The 6000-nt window shown below is 38.1% G+C and overlaps 1 protein-coding gene across 2 annotated transcripts in view; it reads right to left on the bottom strand.

Moving 5' to 3' along the window:
• The window catches only part of LOC135238882 (KN motif and ankyrin repeat domain-containing protein 1-like), a 45894-nt gene extending 40661 nt beyond the window's left edge, over window positions 1–5233 (bottom strand). The window contains exon 1 of one of the 2 annotated variants that reach the window (XM_064307025.1): window positions 5091–5233. The gene's annotated coding sequence lies outside the window, so the exon portion shown is untranslated. Of the gene's footprint in view, window positions 1–4933 lie in introns of both variants that reach the window. The other variant, XM_064307024.1, reaches the window with a different exon arrangement.
• Window positions 5234–6000: the final 767 nt, after the last annotated feature.

The following is a 6000-nucleotide window of genomic DNA, read 5'->3' on the forward strand; positions in this document are numbered from 1 at the left end:
AAGCTTTTTATGTAGAACTGTTACGAGGATGTGCAAGATTGCATTCCCTATGGCTTATAGCCATGAAATTTTGCCAACTTTGCCTATGTCCAAAGAGAATATTGCATCAAGATATGGTCCATAACAAGGATTAAGAATAAATTGATTGAAACCATGAAGGAATTCCATAAGGATGATGACCTGGGGCGCAAATCAACTACATCCCTGCTTATCACTATGCTTTACTGGTGAATTTGTCACGAGTGCACAATTATGCCCACATATGCTTTTTTCAATTCTTATTTTAGTTGAATAAAAGAATATGAATGTAATACATTGGCATTTGAGACAAAATTGTACTCATTCTGTATTCTTTGCATTCCGTACTTTAAACTAACTTTTTCACTCATATTCGTACATACAATCAGATACCCCCAACCGGTCAGCCATTTTGGAACAGTTTAAGACCCCTGTATCTGTTAAACTATGCACGATACCATGTCTAAAATTCGGTTTTATTCATTTTAATACACAACTGCCTGAAAGAAATGAGGGGAAATTTGAAACATAAGCTTGTAAAACGCCCAAACCCTGGTTTATGGAAACACCATAATGTTCTCAAAACTGAAAAGCAAAATCAACTGACGTATTTGAAATGCCACAAGAGCTTGGAAACAAGCTTATTTCAAGCTAATTATTTTCTACAGCCGTTTAAAACGGTCCATTATAAATCTTAAATGAATTTTAAAAGCACGTGTACATTGTAGCACGGACTAATTTGGTTCCTCGCTAAGATCTTTTCTAGATTCGTTGCCATCACTAAGCATAATCAAAAAACAGGTCAAAAGTAAAACTTTTTGCCTCCAAAATGTTTTTGTTTTTTTTCTTCTAAAACTGGTAACCTTAGAAGCTTCCAGACATCCAGCATGCACCCCAGACGTTATTATTTTCAATGAAAGGGTGGCCCAGACAAAGGTAGCATTGCAACATATACCCATTTCGTCATCTCCTCTAAATTCAAATAGAGTTATCATGACCAGTGCATCACAAACAATACAATACACCTTTCAAAATCAGTTTGAAAAACTACAAAAGCAAAGCCCTATCAGTGCCCCTTGTTATGCCTCAGGCAAAACTAAAATGTTAAAGCATGGGCTAATCCTTGTCTCATGATATACTGACATGTGTTACTCCACACTGAGTGATACCTGAGCAACAATCAAGTATATTTTTGTTCACCTTTCACTACATCATTCCATGTATTAGGCCTAACAATTGTGATAGAGAATACCATTACATCCTTCTCTATAGAGAAAAATGCTGAAAGGGGCAGTTGACCTCTAAGACTATTAGAAGGGATCAATGTCAGATACATCAATCAATGTCAGATACACTGAAACAAGTTCACAGAAAGTTCAGCAGACATTGCAAATGAGCTGGGCCCAGGTATGGGGGGAAATACCGGAACAGGTACATTTTGATGAGGCCTTTGACGGTATAAGAGCAGTGCAAGCATTCTGTGTGTGTTCAATTTACATATTATTCATCCGAATACCAGTTATGCTTCCCAATATTTACAGTTAACTACTTAATTACAGTTACACTACCGTCAGTGTATCTCCTTTTTTTTAAATACATTTTTTAAACAAACATTTAAAGTTCTCATCTACCTCTATGGAAAATCTCTCTCCTATATGTTAAGTGGAAGTTTTTTTTTTATTTGAGGTTCCTGAAAATGCCTTTTTTTTTTTTTTGAGATAATGGGCTTATGCATGAGACCAATGACATAATAGTCTGATAAATCCCACTTCAACAAACCAGGACAGAGAATTCCTGCTCTTTTCCCTCACACCACAAAGACAAAGTCCCCTTTGCTGAGGAGATTATGGAGCTGAGGTGACCAAAAGGGCAGATTAGATGAGCAAATGGTTCCTGTTGAGCAGCAAAGTGGAAGTCATTTCCTCTAAACAAACAATGTGAGGGAGCCTTGTTTACAGTTAGAGACAGAGGCGATGCAGCCCCCGCAAAGGCCTGCAATCACAAGACACTGGAAACAGATCATTTAAAAACCTGCAGACAAGTCGAAAGGGAGACCCATCTTAAACATGGACAGGAGGGGAACAAGTCCTATATTTAGGAAACACATACTCATATTTCACAGAGAGCAAAAGCAGTTGGATTTATTTATCTTTAGAAAATACAGAATATCCACACACCAGCAAATGCTCCCTTGTGGTTTATTCACAGTGCAACGTTTCGAACCAAGAGGTCTTCATCACACAATCATGTGAAGGAAGTGGAGAGTATGTAAACAGACAGGTACAAAGACACACACATGCAGGCATGCATTAACACTGTAAGCACAATGAACTTAATAGTATAAAGGTATGAACTTAATAGTATAAAGGTCTTAAACAAAAACATACATATGGAGCATTGTGTAGGTGTGATGCAAGTATGTGGGCAAAAATGCATGAATTCTCTAATAAATGAAGGAAGAAACACATGATCACCAACATGAACACATCTGGCCCAAACATTAGAGGGAGACAACAAGGAAATAAACAAGGGAATAAACCAGACACATTCAAAGAAAAGGCTTGTTGTCAAAATCCTCACTGAGACCCCTACGGGTGTCGAGGGTGTAGATCCAATATGTTTTACGCTGAAGTAAGACTACCATGTCTGTGCGGTATGTCCACTTTCTAAATGCCAACATATCTGAGGGCACCAACACTGCGATGTTCCTTTTTAAAATGGGCCACTATCGGGCTTCTCTAGTCACCTCAGCTGATGTTGCTCTATGGTCGCTTATTCTCGTGTGCAAGGCATGGAAAGTCTTGCCCACACAGGCCAGTCCACAAGGATACTTGATAAGATAAACATGCGTGGTGCTGCATGAGATTACACCCCCTATGCTGATATCTCGACCAATGTGAGGATGGTTGCATGTTTTACAACTGTGGGTAAAGACACACAGAGTGCAATTCCCACAATTGTAGTAACCATCAAAGAATGGAGGTACTGCAACAGTGAAGTGCGTGGGGGAGAGCGCATGTCAGGTCTAACGAGGTGGTCACTTAGATTGGGGGGACGTTTAAAGAAAAGTTTAGGTGTACCCTCAAAAACCTTTTTCAATTTTGTGACTGACTCAATTATGCGCCTATGTTTAAGAATGGTTTCCCTTAATCCAGATCCGAGAGAAGAATACTTCAGATGGAATTTCAGAAGAGATTTCAGATGGAATGTTACTTGTCTTCGGTAGTACAGACTGGGATATGTGATTAAAGCGTCCCTTAGCCAAATTGATCCATTCAGTTTTATAATGTATTTTGAGAAAAGAGGTTATAAAACTGAACTCTCCACTTCCTTCATGTGTTTGTAAGCCTAACGAAGACCTCCTGGGTCGAAACATTGCAGTGAGAATAAACCACAAGGGAGCTTTTGCTGGTGTGAGAGTATTCTTTATTTTCTCATTGTCTAATTCTTTTGTCCTGCATCTGGCCATGCAAGCTGGATGTGTGTATATTATGTTCTTTGCATTTATTTATGTTCCCATGTTACTCTTGAAATTAGAAACTTTTGGTCATTAATACAGTGCTACAGAATTATAAAAATTATTCCACAATTTACTTCCTGTTCTCATTGTTGCCATTATGGTAACAATGCCTGGAACGTGTGTCTAAAACAGCTTACTACCCTACTATTGAGCATGCAAGTTGTAACATGCATACTCAATAGTAGGCAAGTAGGCTGTTTCAGAGATGGCTACATTCAACTTTGTGGGACATACTTCCTGTCAAAATGTGAGCCAATACTGAAGCATTCCAGAGGTCTCCAGTAACCTAGCATTGGAATCATACCAAATGTATGTGAATGAAAGCAGAGACCATGTTCAGGCATGATTCTTTTACTAAAAACAAACTGAAAAAAGTTATACTGTACAGCAGACAGGCAGATGTGAAAGCCCACTAAACTTTCACTAGGTCAGATCTGAGGCAAGAGCTTAGATTACCATAATGTTTGTCATGTCTTTTCATTTTAAGGTAGAAAAGATATAAAGGCGTGTGTGTGTGTTTGTGTGTGCGTGTAAGAGAGAGAGAGCGCTGCCAGAATGCAATGCATTTTTAATAATGAAACAAAAAGTACAGGCACTCCTACCATGAAGAGCCCCATAAAACTTAACACGTTATTTCTAACAGTAAGTATCAGCAAGGCGGTACAAAACCTTGACTCCAATAAGCAAAACTGACAGTTATTTAAGAAGTTCACCACGACATTATACCATCAAAATAAAATGGGAAACGTAGGCTAATTAATATTATAAAAGGAGTCATTTGAAGTGTTCCGTAGGTAGACGTCTATGAACAGACAATTAGTGGTGGTCAGAGGCAATGTGAGAGGCGACGATAGTTTCGCCAAAGAGCCGCTAAAGACCTAAGCAAAATAGGCCAAGTCATGAATATAACTTTTTTATAGTACATTTTAGCACAAAAAAAATTTAGACTTCTAACATAATGTTATTATGAATACATGTCGTTCCTAACAACTATTCCGATGTGCAACATCAAATCTTGAAGTTTGACTGCTAAGAAAAATCCGAGTAGAAGACTACAGATTAACCAGTTACACTCATGGAGTTGGCCTACATTATTAAACGTGATAAACGGTACTTAAGCGTTGTTCTATGGTTTTGTTGTAATAACTAATCCATCGTTACACAAACTGTATTCATAACACTGCAGACTTGTATTTTGTCTTGTCTTGCGTGTATTGTGGTAGCTTACAAATTACAAAACGTAAACAACCTTCCGTAAACATGAACATTTCCAGCTTACAAAACATGCATGCTAACAGCGTTTTATAGACTGTTTGTGGGCTAAATAAAATTACGATATAGGTACATTTAAATGTAGCCTACTATATATCTACTGCATTGGCATATGCTACTCACCCGGATGGATGAACGCAGAAACAAACTTTCCTTTACGTTGTTCAGTTTGATCTGATTCCCTAAACACCACGGAATGCTTCACATGCAATTTACAGAGTTGGTTGGACTTACGATTGCATAACACGAAAGTACAATTAAAAAGAACCTCTCGACTGACCCCAATTAGTTTTTCTTAGTTTTCAATGCCCTCATGCAAGATTTCACTTCGTGCTCATGCGCACAAAGTTGGCTCTACAAGTGTACACCTTAATGATGAACTCAAAAGGGTGTGTCAGAGCGTGACGTTCACCGCCTGTTCCATGGCAGGTATCCGGAGCCCTCTGGTGTCAAATATTAATGAATGACACATCATTCTCTAGCTGGGTTGTACCGACTGGACAAAACAAGGACATGCTGTTCTGTTTTATCTCTCTGCACGACTATCATTTCACGCAAAAAAAAGAAGGAACACAAAGCTGGTGTTTCACTGGCAATGGCTGTAGGCCAACGACTGATTCAGTCTAGAAAACGAGGGACTGTTGCCTTTGATAGTGCTGCATTAACTGAACACAATTGGAGGTACAACTGTTGTATTGTCTTATAACACTGAATTTCTAGAGTTGTAATGTTGAAGCGGCCTTGTTTCAGACATCGATTTGAGCAATGGAATATGATGAATAAATGAATAAATAGGCCTACTATATTATTGTAGAGTGCTCATCAAACTTTCAGATACAGTACATTTGTTCCACTGCTGTTAATATATTGGCGATCACTCTAGGCACAATGACATGCACTGCAAAACTCTTTGTACAAGAGTAAATGTGGTGATATTAATCATGTATGGATGGTACACTAAATTCAGCTCATGTGTGACATCTTGTGGCTTTAAAAGGAGGCTCAGAATCATATCTCCTCGTATATTTTGTACCAAGGAGGCATTCTGAAATCACGGAAATGAAAATCAAAATATAATCATTTAATTAAATAAAGGAAAACATAAAAGAACGGTTTTTAGGATGTTGAGTCTTAACTTATGATAAATTAATTTGTTGCAAACAGAGACTATAAAAAATAGGTTGCAAATG

The sequence above is a fragment of the Anguilla rostrata genome, chromosome 14 (assembly GCF_018555375.3).
Source record: "Anguilla rostrata isolate EN2019 chromosome 14, ASM1855537v3, whole genome shotgun sequence".
Classification (NCBI taxonomy): domain Eukaryota; kingdom Metazoa; phylum Chordata; class Actinopteri; order Anguilliformes; family Anguillidae; genus Anguilla; species Anguilla rostrata.